General features: G+C 35.7%; 1 pseudogene; it reads left to right on the plus strand.

The window, feature by feature from the left end:
• Positions 1-760: 760 nt before the first annotated feature.
• Positions 761-22,727, plus strand: part of LOC113178676 (tRNA methyltransferase 10 homolog A pseudogene) — a 154,429-nt pseudogene continuing 132,462 nt past the window's right edge.

Consider the following 22,727-nt stretch of genomic DNA (forward strand, 5'->3'; position numbering starts at 1 on the left):
TGTGTCTCATGTCAAATGATTCATTTTCCCTCCAATGTTTTTTAGCTTATATAGCTAATGTTGCAATTTAGGACCCATGGAGAGGATGATTATGTTAATGTCACCTTGTGATGATTTGGTAATAGATGAGCTTTGTGAATTCCTCTCTGTTACGCAAGAATGGATGCTGAATTGGAAAGTGTATGTAGATTCTTGGTTAAACACCAATTTCCATTTCCCCCCTTGCCCCTAGATCAATTTTCTATGACTATTTTTGCTCTGAGTTCTAAGGAGTGAATATCTGTGGACTACATGATCTGAGCCTTCTTGCTTTCTGGATTCAGGCTGGATTCAGCAAATGAAGGACAGCAGCAGTAAATCAAAGTATAGGTGGGGACAGGGTTCAGGGTATTTCTTCTCCATACCCTGCCTCAGGCCTGGTAGTGGCGGCCTCCTCTGTGACCATGTATATTCTATTGATGATCCCTTCCTCTACTTACCAGCTGTTCTGTAGACATTATCTTCCCTTTGCATGGACACCTAGTGTTGGTCTCCAGGTTGCTAGTATCTGGATTCTGCAACATCTTTAAACTCTCCACACCTTCACTAAATTGTCTTAATTCCCAGTGAGTGTTCTTTCTCTTTGCTGATGAGATCCAAACTGATACACAACCTATAGTGGGAGAATCTCTATCATTCGGGACTTAAATTATCAATCTTCAAACATTTTCCACTATAAACATATATTCGATTTGTTTCTAAAGACTCAGTGTGAGCCCACATGAGGAGGAACACAGCGCCACTGCAGTTCACTATTCACCATGTGGATCCACCCAAACTGCCTCCATCTTGGGACACTGCACCCACTGCCAGAGCCCTCCCCACATGGTATTCTCCACTGTGGGACATCAAACAGGGCCAGGAGGCAGCTGCCTATTGCAGCACTGAATGCCACACTGAGGCATCACCAAATAGATCACACAACACCATTGCACAGCCCGTCCTTCCAGCCTCATCTCTGAAAGCATTTGCTTCTGCCTTGAGGTACATCCACTGCCATCTTGGGTTACCTCTGCTGCCACCTCTGCCATCTTTAGCTGGTGAAGCTTCCACCTTGGGGCACTGACTGAGGCTAACAGCCAACTTCTTTTGATTACCCTTTCATTAGTTCTATAATCTAATATTCTCATAGCCTACCTCAAAAACAACACATCTTACCCACCCATCCACTATTAGAAGCTATAAATCCTACTGCAAGTCTACTGGCTATATGGTGGAAGATAACCAAACTCATTTCTGTTTATAGTGAAAAAACTGTAAATGTCAGAATAAAAACTAATTGAATTATGGTTGCATATTGGTCACAATGGATGATGTAAACATTGATAACCCCCTTAAAGGTGAGATATTGGTAACCTGCAGGAACACTACAAGATTATGGGGTAGAAGCTACAATACCTCATATCTGCACTGCAAGAGAGGAAGACACATAGATAACATGAAAAAATAAGGAAGGAAAGTGCGCTAAACAAACCAGGATACTACAATAACAGAACCCATGGACAGTGATATTGATGAAATGTCAGAGAAGGAGAATGTACATAATTAAAATGAACTGCAAATTAAAGAATGACTTAAGTGAGCAAATACAGGCAAAAAAATTATCACTTCAACTAAGAGGTAAGAGAGCAAATATAGATAGCAAAAGACAACTTCAAGAAAGAGAGATTGTGAAAAAACAAAACAAAACAAAACAACAACAGCAAAAAACCCCATAAATCCTTGAAATGAAGGAAACAATAAACCAAATAAAAAACTCAGTAGAAAGCATCACCAACAGACTAGATCACTTGGAAGACAGAGCCTCATATAATGAAGACAAAATATACAACCTTGAAAATAAAGTTGACCACACAGTGAAGATGGTAAGAAACCATGAACAGAACACCCAAGAGTTATGGGATAACATCAAAAAACCAAATCTAAGATTTATCAGGATACAGGAAGGCACAGATATTCAAACCAAAGGAATGCACAATCTCTTCAATGAAATAATATCAGAAAATTTACCAACCATGAAGAATGAATTTTAAAATCAAATACAAGAGTCTTATAGGACACCAAATGTACAAAATTAAAACAGATCTACACCAAGACATGCTATAATGAAAATGCCTAGCCATACAGAATAAGGATAAAATTTTAAAGAACTCAAGAGAGAGGAATCAGATCACATTTTGGGAGAGACCAATTTGGATCTCAGCAGATTTTTCAATCCAGATCCTCAAAGACAGGAGATTCTGGAACAACATATAGCAAGCTCTGAAAAAAAAAAAAAGAAATCCAATCAAGAATCTTATATCCAGCAAAATGAAGCTTTAGATTTGATGAGGAACTAAAAACCTCTCATTATAACAAAAGTTAAAAGAATTTATAGGGCTGGGGATGTGGCTCAAGTAGTAGCGCTCTCGCCTGGCATGCGCCGGGCACTGGGTTCGATCCTCAGCACCACATACAAATAAAATAAAGATGTTGTGTCCACCAAACACTAAAAAAAAAAAAAAAAAAAAAAAAAAAAGAATTTATAGCAAGAAAGCCTGCACTACAGAACATTGTTGGCCAAATATTCCCTGAGGAGGAAATGAAAAACAACAATGAAAATCTGCAAAGGCAGGAACTACACTAAAGGAAAGGCTAATCAAAGAAAAAAACCAAGTCAAGTTAAATACCAAAAATAAAAAGAAATGGCTGAGAGTGCAAACCATATCTTCATAATAACCCTAAATATTAATGGCCTAAACTCACCAATCAAAAGACATAGAAGTAGCAGATTGGGGAAAAAAAAAAACAATATGCTGCCTTCAAAAGACTCATAAGAAAAGAGATCCACAGACTGAAGGTGAAAGGTTGGAAGAAATCATACCACTCACATGGACTTTGGAAGTGAGCAGGCGGGTTTTCATCCTCATATCAAATAAAGTAGATATCAAGCTAAAGTTAATCAAAAGGGATAATGAAGGACACTACATACTGCTCAAGGGAACCATACACCAATAAGACTTAACAATTATAAATATATATTCCCCAAAGAATGGAGAATCTACATTCATCAAACAAACTCTTCTCAAGTTCAAGAGTCAAATCAAATAGACCACAGCACAATAATTTTGAGTGACTTTAATACAATTATTTCACCACTGGATAGATCTTCCAAACAAAAACTGAAAAAAGAAATTATAGAACTCAATAATACAATCAATAACTTGGACTTAACTAACACATAGAATATTTCATCCTATGACACTTTCTTCTCAGCAGTACGTGGATCCTTACAGACCATATATTATGCCACATAGCAACTCTTAACAAATATAAAAAAGTAGAGATACTATCCTGAATTCTATAAGATCATAATGGAAGGAGATTAGAAATCAATGATAAAATAAGAAATAAAATCTACTTTAACGCCTGGAGACTAAATAGTATACTATTGAATGAACAATGGATTGCAGAAGACTTGATCAAATTGGATATTTAAAAGTTTTTAGAGGTGAATGAGAACACAGATACAACATACTGAAATCTCTGGGACACCATGAAAGCAATTCTAAGAGGAATGTTCATTGCATGGACTTCATTCTTTAAAAGAAAAAAAGTCAATAAATAAATGACTCAACATTACATCTCAAAGCCCTAGAAAAAGAAGAACAAATCAACACTAAAAGCAGTAGAAAACAGAAAATACTTAAAATCAGAGCTGAAATCAATGAAATTGAAACAAAAGAAACAACTGAAAAAAAATGACAAAACAAAAAGTTGGTTCTTTGAAAAAATAAATAAAAGTGACAGATCCTTAGCCATGTTAATGAAGAGAAGGAGAGAGAACATTCAAATTACTAACATATGTGATGAAAAAGGAAATATCACAACAGACACTGCAGAAATACAGACGATAATTAGAAATTACTTTGAAAACTTATACTCCAATAAAATAGAAAATGTTAAAGGCATCAACAAATTTCTAGAGTCATATTATTTGCCCAATTTGAATCAAATGGTAAACAAAATTTAAACAGATCAATATCAAGGGATGAAATAGAAGATGCCACCAGAAGCTTAGCAAACACCCCCCCACCCCTGCAAAAAAAAAAAAAAAGCCCAAGACTGGATGGATACATAGCTGAGTTCTACAAGACCTTTAAAGAAGAACTAATACCATTTTTTCAATCTATTTCAGGAAATAGAAAAAGAGGCAGCACTTCCAAACTCATTCTATGAGTTCAATATAACCCTGATTCCAAAACCAGGCAAAAAAAAAAAAAAAAAAAAGCTTCAGACAAGTTTCTCCCATGAATATAGATGCAAAAATTCTCAATAAAATTCTGGTAAATCAAATACATATCAAAAGATCATGCACCACAATCAAGTGGGGATCATTCTAGGGATGCAAGTTTGGTTCAATATATGGAAATCAATAAATGTAATTTATCACATCAATAGACTTAAAGATAAGAACCATATGATCATCTCAATAGATGCAGAAAATGTATTTGACAAAATACAGCATCCCTTCATGTTCAAAACACTAGAAAAACTAGGGATAATAGGAATATATCTCAACATTGTAAAAACTATTTATGCTAAGACCCAGGCTAACATCATGGTAAATGGAGAAAAATTGAGGGCATTCCCTCTGAAAACTGGAACCTGACTGGGATGCACTCTTTCACCACTTCTATTTAACATAGTTCTTAAAACACTGGCCAGAGCAATTAGACACATGGAAGAAATTAAATGAATATGGATAGGTAAAGAAGAACTTAAATTAGCACTATTTGCCGATGATATGAAGGCCCCAAAAAATCCACCAGAAAACTTCTAGAACTAGTAAATAAATTCAGCTAAGTAGCAGGATATAAAATCAACACTCATAAATCAAAGGCATTTCCGTGTATCAGTGACAAATCCTCTGAAAGGGAAAGGAGAAAAACTACCTCATTTACAATAGAGTCAAAAAACAAAACAAACAAACAAACAAACAAAACCCTTGGGAATCAACTTAACAAAAGAGGTAAAAGACATCTACAGTGAAAACCATAGAACATTAAAGAAAGAAAGTAAATAAGACCTTAGAAGATGAAAAGATCTAACTGTTCTTGGCTAGACAGAATTCTTATTGTCAAAATGACCATACTACCCAAAGCACTATACAGATTTAATAAAATTCCAATAAAAACTCCTATGACATTCCTCATAAAAATAGAAAAATCAGTCATGAAATTTATCAAGAAAAACAAGAGACCCAGAATAGCTAAAGCAATCCTTATCAAGAAGAGTGAAGCAGGTGGCATCGCTATACCAGAACTTAAACTATGATACATAGCAATAGCAAAAAATCAGCATGGTATTGGCACCAAAATAGACTGGCAGACCAATGGTAAAGAATAGAAGACACGGAGACTAACCCACAAAATTACAGTTATCTTATATTTGACAAAGGTGCCAAAAAGGTACATTGGAGAAAAGATAGCCTCTTCAACAAATGGTGCTGGGAAAACTGGAAATCCATATGCAACAAAATGAAATTAAACCCCTATCTCTCACCATGCACAAAACTCAACTCAAAATGGATCAATGATTTAGGAATTAAACCAGAGACACTGTGTTTATTAAAAGAAAAAGTAGACCCAAATCTCTATCATATCAGTTTAGGCCCCAACTATTTTAATGCAAGAATTAATGTCAAGAATTAATAAATGAGATGGATTAAAACTAAAAAGCTTCTTCTCATAAAAGAAATAATCAGTGAGGTGAATAGAGAACCGACTACTTGGGAACAAATTCATACCATACACATGTCAGATAGAGCACTAATCTCTAAAATATATAAGAACTCAAAAGTCTTAACATCAAATTAACAAATAACCCAATCAATAAATGAGCCAAGGACCTGAACAAACACTTCTCAGAAGAGGATATACAATCAATCAACAATTATATGAAAAAATGTTCAACATCTCTAGCAATTAGAGAAATGAAAATCAAAACTACTATAATATTTCACCTCACTCAAGTCAGAATGGCAGCCATTATGAAGACAGACAATAATAAGTGTTGGCGAGGATGTGGGGGAAAAGGCACACTCATACACTGCTGGTGGCACTGCAAATTGGTGCAGCCAGTATGGAAAATCCTTAGAAAACTGGAAATTGAACCACCATTTGATCCAGCTAAGGTCTGAAAAACAGCATACTACAGGGACACAGCCACATCAATGTTTATAGCAGCACAATTCACAAGAGCTCAACTGTGGAACCAATCTAGATGTCCTTCAGTAGATGAATGAATAAAAAATGTGGTATATATACACAATGGAAATTATTCACTATCCAAAGAGAATAAAATCATGGCATTTGAAGGTGAATGGATAGAGCTGGAGAATATAATGCTAAGTGAAATTAGCCAATCCCCCTTAACTCAAAGGGAAAAAAAGATGAATGATTTCTCTGATTTAAGAGAAATGATTTCTCTGATATTATGCTGATTCATAATATGCTGCAGGGGCAGGGGGTATGATGGGAGGATTAAATGAGCTCTAGATAGGGTAAAGTGGAAAAGGGGAGGGTGGGGAAGGGATGGAGAATAGGGGTAGGAGAGACAGTGGAATGTGATGGTCATCATTACCCTAAGTACATGTATGAAGACATGAAGGATGTGACTCTGCTTTGTGTACAACCAGAGATATGAAAAATTGTGCTCTATATGTTTAATGTGAATTGTAATGCATTCTGTTTCATATATAACAAATTCAAATTAAAAAAAATTATAAAAAGAGATGAGCTCCAGTTCTAACATAAAAAATGGCAGCAAAGATAAATGTTGAGGACTGTGACCAAAAAAGAATACTTTAAGACGTCATACTAAGCTGTTACAATTCCTTTCTTCCTCATGCTTATAAAGATTTGGGGGTTATTATATGAGTTGATAGATATGTACTTTATGTTGAATGTGGTAATCAATCCATAATGTAGTTGCATATTAAAACATCACTTTATGCAGCCACATCAATGTTTATAGCAGCTCAATTCACAATAGCTTAACTATGGAACCAACCTAGATGTCCTTCAGCAGATGAATGGATAAATAAAATGTGGTGTACATACACAGTGGAATATGACTTAGCCTTAAACAATGAAATGACGGCATTTGCAGATAAATGGATAGAGCTAGAGAATATCATGATAAGTGAAATAAGCCAAACACCAAAATCCAAAGGCCAAATGTTTTCTCTGATAAGTGGATGCTGATCCCTAATGGGGGTGGGTAGGGAAGAATGAACAAACTTTGGATTAGACAGAGGGAGTGAGAGGAGGGAAGCAGTTGTGGGGGTGGGAAGGATGGTGGAATGAAATGGACATTATTACCATATATCCATGCATAATTGCATGATCAGTGTCACTCTGCATCGTGTACAGCCAGAGGAATGAGAAGTTGTGCTCCATTTGTGTGCAGTGTGTCAAAATACATTCTGCTGTCATAAATAACTAATTAGAACAAATAAAAATTAAAATTAAAAAAGTAAAAAAAAGAAAGAAAAATAAAAATCATTGTCAATTTAAAAAAAAATCTAGGACACTATGAAGACAGTGCTAAGAGGAAAGTTAATTGCAATAAGCTTATTCATTAAAAGAAGAAAAAGTCAACAAATAAATTACCTGTCATTACGTGTCAAAACCTGAGAAAAAGAGGAACAAACCAACACCAAAAGAAGTAGAAGAAGGAAATAATTAAAATCAGGGCTGAAATAAATGAAATTGAAACAAAAGAAACAATTCAAAAATATAGCAATACAAAAAGCTGGTTCTTAGAAAAAATAAATAAAATTGAAAAATACTTAGCCACCCTAATGAAAAGGAGAGTAAAAACTAAAATTACTAAAATTTGTGCTCAAAATGAACTATCATAACAGACACTATTGAAATACAGAAGATAATTAGAAACTATCTTGAAAATTTATACTCTAGTAAAATAGAACACCTCCAATAGACACTGAAAAATTTCTAGAAGCATCTGACCTACCCAAACTGAACCAAGAGGACGGACACCATTTAATCAGATAAATTTCAAGCAAGAAATTAGAAGACACCATTAAAAATCTACCAACCAAGGAAAGATCAGGACCGGATGAATTCTCAGCTGCGTTCTACAAGACCTCCAAAGAAAAATTAGTACAAACACTCCTCAAATTATTCCATGAAATAGAAAAGGAAGGAACCTTTTCAAACTCATTCTACAAGGCTAGTATCACTCTGATTCCAAAACCAGACAGAGATATATCACAGCAAAAAAATTTCAGACCAATATCCCCAGTGAACATGGATGCAAAAGTATTCAATAAAATGTTGTCAAATCACACACAAAAATATGATATGTCAAGAGCTTTGTAATGTTTTGAACAACCAATAAAAAAATTAAAAAAAATAAAAATAAAACATATTTAAAAAAATAGTGTGCCATGATCAAGTGTGGTTCATTCCAGGGATACAGGTTGGTTCTACATATGGAAATCAATAAATATAATTTATCACATCAAAAGAGTTAAAGATAAGGAATAATGCAGAGAAAGCTTTTGACAAAATACAGCATCTTTTCATGTTCAAAACATGAGAAAAACTAGGAAACATAGGAACTTATTTCAACATTGTAAAAGCTATCTATGCTAATCCAAAGGCCAACATCATCCTAAATGGAGAAAAATTGAAAGCATTTCCTCTAAAAATGGGAACAAGACAAGGATGCCCTCTTTCACCACTTCTATTAAACATAGTTCTTGAAATTCTAGCCAGAACAATTAGATAAAAGAAATTAAAGGGTTATGAATTGGAAAAGAAGAACTCAAACTATCATTATTTGCTGAAAACATGATTCTATACTTAGAGGATCCAAAAAAATTACACCAGAAAACTTCCAGAATTAATAAATGAATTCAACAAAGAAGCAGGATATAAAATCAATACTCACAAATCAAATGCTTTTCTATACATCAGTGATGAATCCTCTGAAAGAGAAATTAGGAAAACTACCCAATTCACAATCACCTCAAAAACAAACAAATAAACAAAAAACAACCCTTGGAAATCAATTTACCAAGAGGTGAAAGACCTGTCCAATGAAAACTATAGAACACTAAACAAAGAAATTAAAGAAGACTTTAGAAGATGGAAAGACCTCCCATGTTCTTGGGTAGGCAGAATCAATATTGTCAAAAAGGCCATACTACCGAAAATATTATACAGATTCAATGTGATCCCAATTAAAGTCCCAATGTCATTCCTTATAGAAATAGAAAAAGCAATCATGAAATTCATTTGGAAAAATAATGAAAAATGGACACCTAGAATAGCTAAAGTTATCCTTAGCAAGATGAATAAACCAAGAGGCCTCACAATACCAGACCTTAAACTATACAAAGCTATAATAACAAAAATGGCCATGGTATTGGTACTAAAATAGATATGTGGACAAATGGTACAGATTAGAAGACACAAGACAAACCCATATAAACAGTTATTTTATACTAGACAAAGGTGCCAAAAATGCACATTGGAGAAAAGATAGCCTCTTCAACAAATGGTGCTGGGAAAAAGTGGAAATCCATATGCAGCAAAATAAAACTAAACCCCTATCTCTCACCATGCACAAGAACTCAAAGTGGATCAAAGACATAGGAATTAGATCAGAGAACCTACACATAACAAATAAAAAAAATAGGCCCAAATTTTCATCATGTTGGATAAGGCCCTGGATTCCTTAACAAAACTCCTAAAGCACAAGAAATAAAATCAAGAATCAATAAATGGTTTGGATTCAACTAAAAAGCTTCTTCTCAGCAAAAGAAACAATCAATGAGGTAACAGAGAGCCTATATTTTGGGAACAAATTTTTGCCACACTTACATCAGATAGAGTAGTAATCTTTGGTGTTAAGTATTCAAAGAACTTAACACCAAGAAAACAAATAACCTAATAAGTAAATGGGCTAAGGAGCTGAAAAGACACTTCTCAGAAGAAGATATACAATTGTTCAACAAATATATAAAAAAAATGCTCAACATCTCTAGTAATTAGAGAAATGCAAATAAAAACTACTCTAAGATTTCATCTCATGCCAATAAGTATGGCAGTTATCAAGAATATAAAGAACAACAAATGGTGGTAAGGATGTGGGGGGAAAGGCACACTACACATTGCTGGTGGGACTGCAAATTGGTGCCACCAATCTGGAAAGCAGTATGGAGATTCCTTAGAAAACTTGGAACGGAACTACCATTTGACCCAGCTATCCCACTCCTCGGTCCATACCCAAAGGACTTAAAAACAGCATACTACAGGGACACAGCCACATCAATGTTTATAGCAGCAAAATTCACAATTGCTAAACTTTGGAAGCAACCTAGATGCACTTCAATAGATGAATGGATAAAAAAAAAAAAAAAACTGTGGTACATGTACACCATGGAATATTACTGAGTATTAAGAGAATAAAATTATGGCATTTGCAAATAAATGGATGGAGTTGGAGAATATCAGGTAATCCATACTGGGCTGGGGGACATGGAATGAGTGGATAAACTTTGGATGGGGCAAAGGGGAGCAGAGGAGGTGCCAAGGGGTAAGAAAGATGGTGGAATGAGACAACATTGCTGCAGTCTGGCTGGGCACAATTCAGGAGCCACTTGTCAAAAGAAACGAACTTTATTTTTAGAACCACACATGCCAAACAAAACAGCTCCTCAGGAAAAACCTTCAGAGCCCAACTGCCACCACCGGCTTCCCACAAGCCTCTCCACCTCCCACACTCCTCCTGCTCTTGAGGCCGATTGGCTGAGTCACGTGGGCAGAGCCAAAAACGTCCCCCAATGAGCATCTCTGTGGTCTGAAAGGGCAGGGAAACAGCCCAATGAGCATCACCGCAGAGGAGCCAATCAGTTGGCAGCTAGAAGTTGCTGGGGCCGCTGTGAGCCAATCATCAGCTGGCAGCTGGAAGTTTGCTGGCAGCTGGAAGTTTGCTGGGGCCCCTTCGGCTGTGGCTCTCAACACAACATCATTATCCTAGGCACATGTATGATTGCACAAATGGTGTTACTCTACTTCATGCACAACCAGAGAAGTGAAAAATTCTGTTCTATTTGCATACAATGAACTAAAGAACTTTCTACTGTCATGTATAACTTATTAGTTCTAATAAAAAAAAAAAACTCAGTGTGAAAGGGAGATACAGAATTAAGGGAGGGAGATGTGAAGGTGGTGGTGCTGATATGTGATTGTGAAAATGTATTCATGTCCATTCCCAATCTCCTGGAAAAGCTGTTAAAATATATTCAAAGAAAATTGTAAATGTTCTGAATAATATGCTGACTTGAGGTTATGCAATGATGAATTTTACCATTATGCTGTACTATCTTAATAATTATTGTCTTCATCACACTAGACTCTTTAACAAGTCTTGGTCTAGTATTGGGGTTTCCTAGGTCATCATTGTGCCTAGGTACCTTTATCTTCTTGGGGGAAATTAACAAGTTCAAATGCATTGATTGTGAAAATTAAATGCAACAAAACATGGAAAACATCCAGGACACTGTTTGACTGTGATCCATGATTTGGATCATTCAATGGAAGATATTTTTATTCTAAATACTCCTAAGTCTTCTATAGTTATGGACATATCAATGTTTATTTTATTTCCAATCCAGGCCAATCCTCAAACAACTAGGAAAAATGTTTATACGAGTTTAGGAGGTAATAAAAGCAAAGAGTTCCCTACCTTGTCTTTTCAGGTAACCTCTTATGTAGTTCTTTCCTATTAATCCAGTGCTGTAATATCCCTAATTCTGGATCTTATGCCACTGGAGTATTTGCACTGCAGCCTAACTATCTAACTGTCACAGAGTTGAGTTTATCATTATACCATATTTCCTTTTAACTTCCCTCAATGTTTTCTCATTAGGCTCCCTCATATGATTAAGCTTAATTTTCCTTCTCGTTTACCTCCTGAGATAACGTCATTATTCAAATTAAACCTTACAGCAACACATTTAATTGAAATTTCAGTAACTACTAGTATTAAATATTCCTATAAAAGACAACTATTTCAAATATCTGATTTTACCCACATGCAATACTATGTCTTTATTTTATATCTCTTCTTCCTAAGCAGAAATTTAGCAGGGAGATCCATTGTTACAAGTGAAAAGTGAATTATAATTTTAGCATTGTCTATCACTGAATTTGAATTGCAGGAGTTGCTCACAGATCAAAGAACTCTGAGATGAGAAATGTATTTGAAACAACAAGGGACCTGTGTCAAATAACCACAGGAAAGTTGATTGCTCTGAAAGACTTCAATAAAATATGTTAATTAAAACCTGCACTTGAGCCTCCTCAGCAGTTTGGTGGGTGACAAAAGCACTTCAGAACAGTTTTAAGAGATTATGCGTTTCATGTTAGGGAGCAATTGAAGAGTCAGCAATGCCTCAATCCTCTGATACAGAGATGGTACATTCTAAATTGGCCTCTTCAAGGGGAAACAAACTAATCTAATGTATAAGCATGATAATGCAGTTTTCTCCTATAGCCCATGCCTAGCTCAAAATCAAGGGTGGCTTTATTCTAGGTTTTCTTTCCATCACTTGGCTTAGAATATAAGGTATGTAAATAAATCCTAAACTAAAATAATAAAATAAAATAAAATGACATAGAAGTTGTTTTCTAGTTATAACAAAAAATGACACCACAGTTGCCCAGCATTGTTGGGAATTTTCATCAAGGAGAATAAAGAGAATTGTCTAAGAGACTATTCGATTCTTTTTATATTTTGAACACCTAGCATATCATTGCTAATATGAAGTTAAATTTAAATTAACTTCAACTTATGAAGATGTGAATTTCTTATCTTTATAATGACACAACTGACTATAGTATTACACTAGTTGGATGTGTTTTGAGGCCATGACATATGACTGAATCAGTCAGGGTCACTCCAGGTGAATTGGACTGGCTACTAAATAATCATACAGAGACAGCAAATACCTTTTTGGGGGGTTCAGTAATGGCTCCTCGACCTCAGTTCCCACAACAGAGGCCAGAGAGGCAGGCAAAATAGAGATCATGGCTGAAACCCTCCTATTTATTGGGGGGAAGACATTCAAGAAATTTCTACCCAAATAAGGCATGGGATTGGCTTTCTGATGTCTTGTGGTCATCAGATTGATTGACATCTTGGAAAGCCACACCCATCTCAGGTGCTGTGTGGGGAACACAGGCAGAGCGAGCGAAAAGAAAAGGACACATGGGTCACATAGGCCAGTAAGAGCAGCAGCGCCAATCCAGTCCCCTCATGTACTCAAATGCATATAGCTCACAGACACAGCCCATGACTGGCTGGCAACATTTTATAGTAATGTTGGATCACTTGAGTTTAGTATAACACTAGGAAAAGTTATCAGACCATGAATTTAAAACTTGGTAGGTAAAACTAGTTGAACTTGAACCCTCTTATAAGAAACAGATTTGGTAGATAGAGATTTCAACACACCAAATGAACCATAATGATGTTTTGATCAAAGATGGACTATGTATATGACATGGTCTAATAAGATCATAATGGAGATGAAAAATTCCTATCATCCAGTGATATAATAGCCATCTTATCATTATAGTGCAATAGCTTACACACCTGTTTGTAGAGATGCTCTTGTAAATGAACTTACTGAGCTGTCAGTCCTATAAAAGTACAGCACATATAATTATGTGCAGTACAGAACACTTGATAATGATAATAAATTGCCATGTCACTGGTTAATTTATTTACAGAGCTATATTTTATATGACTAATTTAGAGGGTACTCCTGCTTATAAAAAGTGTGACTTGTTACTACAGCAGCATCTTCATACACCTCGTGTTTACAATTTCTAATTATATCATTTTCTTTTGTGCATTAGGTTAGAACTTGTATAAGTCAAGTCAATAATTTTTGTAGTTTTCTATGTAGAAGTCTTGACTATATGTCACTAAATTAATTCCAAAGTATTTTTAAAATTTTTTTCTGTTGTAATTGGAAATTTTAAAAATTCATTGTCATTTATATATATTTATATCATATGATATGTATTGTTCATTTATATGCTATGTGATATAATTTAAATGCCATATGATACACATGCTGTATATGATATATTGCTAAATATGTTACATTTGATATATAATGGTAAATGTACTTATTCATTTCAATTTATATTTGTAGATTCCTTTAGGTTTTCTATGTGCATAATAGTATTTTCTGGAAGTAATGACTTTTTTGCTATTTGAATATTTTTTCATTTTGTCAATCTTTTTGTATTTCTTAATTTATTGCAGTGCAATGTTTCTAGTAGCAGTCATAGCTTTGACTTCCTTTATTATAAAAGTTATAATAAAAGCAACAAGCATAGTTAAATGCATTACAAATGATGTTTATATACCATGTAGATTACCAGCCCATTGCACTGGTTTCATAAATCAACTAATTTTATAAAATTAAAAATAAAGCATTATACTTTTACAGCAATTATTTAAAATTTTATTGCCATTTGTAACAGCTTATCCATGAATCAAAATGTTTATTTGCTATAAAACAAGGACCAATTTTTCTAAATGCATGTAAATTTTATTTATCTATGAATATCATTTCTTACACAATATTCAAATATATATTAAATTAAAAATAATATCCATTAACTTAATTATTTTAATAGAAGTATGTACATTTGTTTTTAGAATTTATGTTCATCAGGGGTTCAACTGACTTGCCAATATTTCTTTTCTGGGAAATTTGCTAGTAAATAAAGCAGGCTTGTATAATTAGTTAATTTAGAGATGCCAAAATTATTGAAAGAGGTGTACATCTTTTTTTTCTTTAATTTTGAAAGAAAATGTCCATGAAACAGGTTTTCTAATTTTTTTTCCTGATATTGAGTATTTAATTGAACCCAGGGTCTTGCACTTACTAGGCACGTACTTTATAAAAAAAAACACTGAACTACATCCCCAGTCCTTAGTCCTCTAATTGTAAAATCACTATTACATTTCTGGTAAACTGGGATATTTAGAGATAATGTATGCTATTGGCAGATTTGAAGTGATACAAAACAACTGTCCACCTGATCCCAAATTCTGATAATCAAGAGGATGAGTGAACTAATGAATGAATGAACTAGTGAAATAAACATATACATTAGTTTTGATATAGAATATGCTCTAAGCATCTGCATGTAATTGTGAGCTTATGATTTCTGAGAAATAAGTCCAAAGCATTCTAAAAGAGATTAAGGGCTACCTAATTGTTTTTGAAGGAACATGAAAAGAGAAAACACCAAAATCACTAATTTTGATATAAATATGAATGTATTTAAAGTCTGCACAGCAAAATTACAACTAATATATTTTCAGATATTTTAATCTTAAACAAAGTCTCTTAAATCTTGAGAAATAATATATATCCTTCCAAGAAAAAGTAATTTGATTTACATTTATTGCACTTCAGATTCATATAAACAGAAAAGTCTTATTTATGTGAACATTGAAACAGAAATTAAACATAAATGTCTAAAAAGTAAACTTATATTTTCCTTACAGACTGTCTAATATGGCCTTTGATATGTATCCAATTTGGAGAGAAGTGTAGATTATAATGTGAGGCTCAGAGAGAAGCTTATGAAGCAAAGATGTGGGGCAGATAAGATTTGAGTATAAGAACAGACACTCAAGATCCTCTGGCTGAATACCAGGAGCCAAAGGATTTAATGTCATGGGAGATCTGAGACCTTTATCTAGGCCACCGGCTGTCTTTTGCGGGGGAAGAGTTTCAGAGGGAGGAGTCTAACTGAAAAGTCTAGTTGGAAGAATCAAGCTGAATTGTGTCTTACTAAATGTCTATGACAGTTTTCAGGATTGAAAACCCTTGCCTCTTGCCTAGAGCCAACCCCATTAGAACATAAAACCTCAGGTATGTATAGCTGGGTATGATACTCTTTTCCTTTTGGAGTCTCATCTCTCATTTACTAACATTTCTTCCACAATCAGGAATGTGGTCCCTCTCCTCTCTGGGAGGCCTCAACTCTCTCCCTTGACAGTATCCTCTTTCCCCTTTTCCCATCTCTTCTAATAAACTCATGCCTATTATTCTGAAAAACACAATCAGGAGTGAGCAAAACCATAGATTTTTACAAAGTGGGTTTCTTTCTTCCTTTTTTATTTATATATGACAGCGAAATGCATTATAATTCTTTTTTTTTTAAACTCTCTGGTGTTTTTTTATTTTTTTATTTTTTTTTTTACTTATTTCTTTTTATTTATTTATTTATTTTTTTAATGTTGGTTGTTCAAAACATTACATAGTTCTTGATATATCATATTTCACATTTTGATTCAAGCGGGTTATGAACTCCCATTTTACCCCGTATACAGCTTGCAGAATCACATCAGTTACACTTCATTGCTTTACATATTGATATACTCATGTCTGTTGTATTCTGCTGCCTTTCCTATCCTCTACTATCCCCCCTCCCCTCCCCTCCCCTCCCCTCTTCTCTCTCTACCCCCACTACTGTAATTCATTCCTCCCCCTTGTACTGTTTTTCCCTTTCCCCTCACTTCCTCTTGTGTGTAATTTTGTATAACCCTGAGGGTCTCCTTCCATTTCCATGCAATTTCCCTTCTCTCTCCCTTTCCCTCCCACTTCTCATCCTTGTTTAATGTTGGTCTTCTTCTCATGCTCTTCTTCCCTAGTCTGTTCTTAGTTACTCTCCTTATATCAAAGAAGACATTTGGCATTTGTTTTTTAGGGCTTGGCTAGCTTCGCTTAGCATAATCTGCTCTAATGCCATCCATTTCCCACCAAATTCTATGATTTTGTCATTTTTTACTGCAGAGTAATACTCCATTGTGTATAAATGCCACATTTTTTTTATCCATTCATCTATTGAAGGGCATCTAGGTTGGTTCCACAATCTTGCTATTGTGAATTGTGCTGCTATGAACATCGATGTAGCAGTGTCCCTGTAGCATGCTCTTTTTAGGTCTTTAGGGAATAGACCGAGAAGGGGAATGGCTGGGTCAAATGGTGGTTCCATTCCCAGCTTTCCAAGAAATCTCCATACCACTTTCCAAATTGGCTGCACCAATTTGCAGTCCCACCAACAATGTACAAGTGTACCCTTTTCCCCACAACCTCGCCAGCACTTATTGTTGTTTGACTTCATAATGGCTGCCAATCTTACTGGAGTGAGATGGTATCCTAGGGTGGTTTTGATTTGCATTTCTCTGACTGCTAGAGATGGTGAGCATTTTTTCATGTACTTATTGATTGATTGTATGTCCTCCTCTGAGAAGTGTCTATTCAAGTCCTTGGCCCATTTGTTGATTGGGTTATTTGTTTTCTTATTGTTTAATTTTTTGAGTTCTTTATATATTCTGGATATTAGGGCTCTATCTGAAGTGTGAGGAGTAAAGATTTGTTCCCATGATGTAGGCTCCCTATTTACCTCTCTTATTGTTTCTTTTGCTGAGAAAAAACTTTTTAGTTTGAGTAAGTCCCATTTGTTGATTCTAGATGTTAACTCTTGTGCTATGGGTGTCCTATTGAGGAATTTGGAGCCCGACCCCACAGCATGTAGGTCGTAGCCAACTTTTTCTTCTATCAGATGCCGTGTCTCTGATTTGATATCAAGCTCCTTGATCCATTTTGAGATAACTTTTGTGCTTGGCGAGAGAAAGGGATTCAGATTCATTTTGTTGCATATGGATTTCCAGTTTTCCCAGCACCATTTGTTGAAGATGCTATCCTTCCTCCATTGCATGCTTTTAGTCCCTTTATCAAATATAAGAAAGTTGTAGTTTTGTGGGTTGGTTTCTGTGTCCTCTATTCTGTACCATTGGTCCACCCACCTGTTTTGGTACCAGTACCATGCTGTTTTTGTTACTATTGCTCTGTAGTATAGTTTGAGATCTGGAATCGCTATACCACCTGATTCACACTTCCTGCTTAGTATTGTTTTTGCTATTCTGGGTCTTTTATTCTTCCATATGAATTTCATGATTGCTTTCTCTATTTCTACAAGAAATGTCATTGGGATTTTGATTGGCATTGCATTAAACCTATAGAGAACTTTTGGTAATATTGCCATTTTGATGATGTTAGTTCTGCCTATCCATGAACAGGGTATGTTTTTCCATCTTCTAAGGTCTTCTTCAATTTCTCTTTTTAGGGTTCTGTAGTTTTCATTGTATAAGTCTTTCACCTCTTTTGTTAGGTTGATTCCCAAGTATTTTATTCTTTTTGAGGATATTGTGAACGGAGTGGTTGTCCTCGTTTCCATTTCAGAGGATTTGTCCCTGATATACAGGAATGCCGTTGATTTATGCGTGTTGATTTTATAACCTGCCACTTTGCTGAATTCATTTATTATCTCTAATAGTTTCTTTGTAGACCCTTTTGGGTCTGCTAGGTATAGAATCATGTCATCTGCAAATAGTGATAATTTAAGTTCTTCTTTTCCTATTTTTATGCCTTTAATTTCTTTCGTCTGTCTAATTGCTCTGGCCAGTGTTTTGAGAACTATGTTGAACAGAAGTGGTGAAAGAGGGCATCCCTGTCTTGTTCCAGATCTTAGAGGGAATGCCTTCAATTTTTCTCCATTCAGAATGATGCTAGCCTGAGGCTTAGCATAAATTGATTTTACAATGTTGAGGTATGTTCCTGTTATCCCTAGTTTTTCAAGAGTTTTGAACATAAAGGGATGCTGTACCTTGTTGAATGCTTTTTCCACATCTATCGAGATGATCATATGGTTCTTATTTTTAAGTCTATTGATGTGGTGAATAACATTAATTGATTTCCGTATATTGAACCAACCTTGCATACCAGGGATGAATCCTACTTGATCATGGTGCACAATTTTTTTGATATGTTTTTGTATCCGATTCGCCAGAATTTTATTGAGGATTTTTGCATCTAGGTTCATTAGAGATATTGGTCTGTAGTTTTCTTTCTTTGAAGTGTCTTTGTCTGGTTTCAGAATCAGGGTGATGTTAGCCTCGTAGAATGAATTTGGTAGTTCTCCCTCTTTTTCTATTTCCTGAAATAGCTTGAAAAGTATTGGTATTAGTTCCTCTTTAAAGGTTTTGTAAAACTCTGCTGTATACCCGTCCGGTCCTGGGCTTTTCTTAGATGGTAATCTTTTGATGGTTTCTTCTATTTCCTCAATTGATATTGGTCTGTTTAGGTTGTCTATATCCTCCTGACTCAATCTGGGCAGATTATATGACTTAAGAAATTGATCGATGCCTTCACTATCTTCTATTTTATTGGAGTATAAGGATTCAAAATAATTTCTGATTATCTTCTATATTTCTGAAGTGTCTGTTGTGATATTGCCTCTTTCATCCCGTATGCTGGTAATTTGAGTTCTCTCTCTTCTTCTCTTTGTTAGCATGGCTAAGGCTCTGTCAATTTTATTTATTTTTTCAAAGAACCAACTTTTAGTTTTATCAATTTTTTCAATTGTTTCTTTTGTTTCGATTTCATTAATTTCAGCTCTGATTTTAATTATTTCTTGCCTTCTACTTCTTTTGCTGTTGTTTTGTTCTTCTTTTTCTAGGATTTTGAGATGAAGTATGAGATCATTTATTTGTTGGTTTTTTCTTTTTTTAAGGAATGCACTCCAAGCAATGAATTTTCCTCTTAGACCTGCTTTCAATATGTCCCATAGATTCCGATATGTTGTGTCTGTGTTTTCATTTAACTCTAAGAATTTTTTAATTTACTCCTTGATGTCTTCTAAAACCCGTTGATCATTCAGTAACCTATTGTTCATTCTCCAAGTGATGCATGATTTTTCCTTCCTTCTTTTATCATTGATTTTCAGTTTCATTCCATTGTGATCAGATAAGATGCATGGTATTATCTCTACTCCTTTATATTGACTAAGAGTTTCCCTGTGACATAATATATGATCTATTTTTGAGAAGGAACCATGTGCTGCTGAGAAAAAAGTGTAGCTGCTTGATGTTGGGTGGTATATTCTATATATGTCAATTAAGTCTAGGTTGTTAATTGTATTATTGAGTTCTATAGTTTCCTTATTCAACTTTTGTTTGGAAGATCTGTCCAGTGGTGAGAGAGGTGTGTTAAAGTCTCCCATGATTATTGTATGGTGGTCTATTAGACTCTTGAACTTGAGAAGAGTTTGCTTGATGAACATAGCAGCCCCGTTGTTTGTCCCTCTTTATCCCTTTTGATTAACTTTGGCTTGAAATCTATTTTATTTGATATGAGTATGGACACTCCTGCTTGTTTCCGCAGTCCATATGAGTGATATGATTTTTCCCAACCTTTCACTTTCAGTCTATGTATATCTTTTCCTATCAAATGCGTCTCTTGCAGTCAGCATATTGTTGGGTCTTGTTTTGTGATCCATTCAACTAGCCTGTGTCTCTTTATTGGTGAGTTTAAGCCATTAACATTTAGGGTTATTATTGAGATATGGTTTGTTCTTCCAGCCATAGTTTGTTTATTAATGCTATTAAACCTGATTTGGTTTCCTCTTTGATTATTTTCCCCCCTTTACTGTCCTACCTCCCACTGTTGGTTTTCATTGTTGTTTTCCATTTCCTCTTCCTGTAGTGTTTTGCCAAGGATTTTGTGAAGAGATGGTTTTCTAGCTGCAAATTCTTTTAACTTTTGTTTGTCGTGGAATGTTTTAATTTCATCTTCCATCCTGAAGCTTAATTTCGTGGGATACATGATTCTTGGTTGGAACCCATTTTCTTTTAGCGTTTGAAATATGTTATTCCAGGATCTTCTAGCTTTTAGAGTCTGTGTTGAGAGATCAGCTGTTATCCTGATTGGTTTACCCCTAAATGTAATCTGTTTCCTTTCTCTTGTAGCTTTTAAAATTCTCTCCTTATTCTGTATGTTGGACATCTTCATTATAATGTGTCTAGGTGTGGATCTCTTATGATTTTGCACATTCGGCGTCCTGTAGGCTTCTAGGATTTGGGATTCTGTCTCATTCTTCAAGTCTGGGAAGTTTTCTTGTATTATTTCACTGAATAGATTGCTTAATCCTTTGGTTTGGAGCTCTGTGCCTTCTTGTATCCCAATGACTCTTAAGTTTGGTCTTTTGATATTATCCCATAGTTCTTGAATGTTCTGCTCATGGTTTCTTAGTAGACTTGCTGAGCTGTCTATGTTCTTTTCAAGTTGAAATACTCTGTCTTCATTGTCTGATGTTCTATCTTCTAAGTGATCCACTCTGCTGGTAGTATTTATTCTCAATTGAGTTTTTAAGTTGGTTTATTGTTTCCTGCATTTCTAGGATTTCTATTTGTTTGTTTTTTATTACCTCTATCTCCCTGTGAAATTGATCTTTTACTTCCTGGATTTGTTTGTCAATGTGATCTATCATTGTCTGATTTTGCTGTCTCATGTCTTCCTTGAGACTCCAGATCATCTGAAGCATGTATGTCCTGAGCTCTCTATCTGACATTCCATCTGTTGCAGCTATTACCTCTTCTAAAGTTGAGTTGACCTGCATTGCCTGTGGTCCTTTCTTTCCTTGTCGTTTCATAGTGCTGGCGTTCCTTTCTGCTTGGTGAAATTGTTGTGTCTTTGATATTTTCCCTCTATTTATTTATATTGCTCTTGTATAGTTGAAAAATCACCCTTGCAGGGCAGGTAGTGGCTGTGATCCTCCTCCAATTAGTGTGATCCGTCTACCATGCTGGCAGGCCCTAGTTCTGCTCTGCTGGTTGGTCAAAGGTCCGCCTACCCAGCAGGCGCCAGGGGCACCTGTGTCACTCCGTAGGTTGCTGGGCCTAACCTCCCGATGAGTCGCAGGTTCCCCTAGCTTGCAGGTACTGAGGGAGGGGCCGGTTCCGTCCCTCAGCAGGCCGCTGGGCCCGATCTGCCGGTGTTCACAGTCCCGCCTACCTTGCAGACACTGGGGGAGGGGACGGGCCTGCCCCTCAGCCGGCCGCCGGACCTGTCCTAGTGGGTCCGGTCCACGTTCCCCGCAGGCGCGTGTAGCTGCTCTGTCACTTGGCTGGTTGCTGGGCCTGACCCGCCCACCCGTGCAGGTTTGCCTAGCTTGCAGGCACTCTATAATTCTTATTATATATGTAGAGCACAATTTTTCACATCTCTGCTTGTATACACAGTATATTCACACCAATATGTGTCTTCATACCTGTACTTTGGATAGTAATGATCATCACATTCCACCATCATTAATAACCCCATCCCCCCTCCTTTCCCCTCCCAACCCTCTGCCCTACCTAGAGTTCATCTACTCCTCCCAAGCTCCCTCTCCCTATCCCACTATGAATCAGCCTCCTTATATCAAAGAAAATATTTGGCATTTGGTTTTTCTTTACACTTCTTTTAAAACTCCACCCTGCAGGTGATAATGAAAGTATGCGAGGACGAGAGAGATGCCTACCTTTCATCTCAGCCTAAGATCTGTCTCTGCCAGAATCATAATGTTGTTTTCCTCTAAAGTTTCTTAATGTACTTCCAGGTACCATTTTGCGGAGAGGTGGAAGCAAAATAGGGCACATTATCACTTCATTTTAACTACTTTGCTATGAGGATCACACGTGGAAAATAAAAATTGTCATCAATTATTCTTTTTGTAAAGAAATTGGTTGCACAA

The sequence above is a fragment of the Urocitellus parryii genome, chromosome 14 (assembly GCF_045843805.1).
Source record: "Urocitellus parryii isolate mUroPar1 chromosome 14, mUroPar1.hap1, whole genome shotgun sequence".
NCBI lineage: Eukaryota > Metazoa > Chordata > Mammalia > Rodentia > Sciuridae > Urocitellus > Urocitellus parryii.